We start from the raw sequence: 1673 nt of genomic DNA on the forward strand, positions 1-1673 counted from the left end.
AATAATTTAGAAATGTGTCAGACTTGGGAAAGTTGAAATGGAGTGCAAGAATAATGTTTTTAGAACTGTGAATAGAAACATTTTGGCATAGAAGTGTATAGGGAGGGGTGTATACAGGTATACTAAGTACCTCTTAGTACAAATGTAAAGAACGTTTTATCTTTTTCAGGCCACAGGGAATCATAATCTTTTTAAATATAAGCTGAGACAACAGAGCAGAAGAGATGAGATTTCCTGGCGTCCTAGGGACAGATAAGGACAAGGGAGGTATGACAAAAGTTTCTGCAAGCCTTCCTGACACTGCTGTGTCTCCACGTACTACAGCAGACACCTTCAGAATTAGTTCCAGTTTTTCAAATTTTTGATGATTATATTTTATCACGTTGTAGCATGGAAGCCAGAATTTACTTAATAGTATTTCTTGTTCACCAGTTTGTACTTTTTTTTTTTTTCACTTCAGACAGGTAATGGGGTGAGGTCACGTAACAAGGTTTAAGGGAGGCACATGTCACGCGATGGCGTGAACACGCAATCATCATGCTTATGAACTACAAAAGGATCTGTACTATTTTCATTAGTACTTTCACTTCACTTTTTTCACACACACACACACACGCAAACATACACACACAAGCTTTTGCTAAAACTAAAAGGGAGATGAAGGAATACAGCATTAATTGACACATTCAAGTCTGGAGATCAACCCTTATTTTAAATATAAATAAGCATTTTATTATAAGTACCAATTAAAATATTACACATCAAAATGTTCAATCCTATTTAATTGGTGTTAATTAGCTACCCATCGTATGAATGTAGAAATGGTGCCGTATCTTATTTGCAATATTATTGTGACGTCTGCTCTTATTGGGTGAAATCTTGTCGGATTTAATTGGTAGATAGTGAATGAATCTTGATAGAGAATCCACCAGGGAATCATATGGGAATGATGCCTTAAAGACACTGGCAGGGATTTGCTCCTCCCTGTGTTAGCTAATCCCTAGCTCCCTAGGGATAGAAATCAATTCAGCAGGGAGGTTGCCATTCAAATGCAAACTAACCAATCAAAGCCCTCCCCTCCAGCCCTCATCAGGATCCTACAGTCCAGGTCTGTGGTTCCCTGTCCTCACCTGGCCAAGACCAGGTACCATGCAACTCAGGTGAGCTGCTACAACCCAGTGCCCATAGAAAATATCAAACTAGCTAATTAAAACCTATTTAACCTACCTGTCTTTCCTTAATTCAGAAACCATGCCAAAGGCTCTTTCTCACATTTTCTGCTTGTCTCTTCTTTCTCCTTACTGACCCTGGTACTTCCTCCTGTGGCCCTGCATGGTGTGGCATGCCTCCTATATGTGACTATAAATGTCATCCTTCATGACAGTCATTTCTGTATCTGCATGTCCTGCTATACCTGACTAATAAAAATCTTGAGTACATTTTAAAATATAATCTTATATGCTTATACTTTAAATCAAATTCATTCATTCTTTTATTATTCAATTGATATTTATCAGGCACTTTGTTCTAGGTGCAAATATTATTATTTCTTTATTTTAAGTACTAAAACCCATCTATTGGTATTTCAAGTGACACTTTTCCTCCATTATCCCTGTGTTAGTCAGAGTTCTCCAGAGAAACAGAACCAACAGGACAGGTAGACAGATAGACAT

The 1673-nt window shown here is 37.7% G+C and overlaps 1 non-coding gene across 1 annotated transcript; it reads right to left on the reverse strand.

Moving 5' to 3' along the window:
• Positions 1-454: 454 nt before the first annotated feature.
• On the reverse strand, positions 455-560 carry LOC121036569 (small nucleolar RNA U13). Its single transcript, XR_005793397.1, has one exon. It is a non-coding gene; the product is annotated as a small nucleolar RNA U13 (small nucleolar RNA).
• Positions 561-1673: the final 1113 nt, after the last annotated feature.

The sequence above is a fragment of the Herpailurus yagouaroundi genome, unplaced genomic scaffold (assembly GCF_014898765.1).
Source record: "Herpailurus yagouaroundi ecotype Mexico unplaced genomic scaffold, PumYag 162, whole genome shotgun sequence".
Lineage (NCBI taxonomy): Eukaryota > Metazoa > Chordata > Mammalia > Carnivora > Felidae > Herpailurus > Herpailurus yagouaroundi.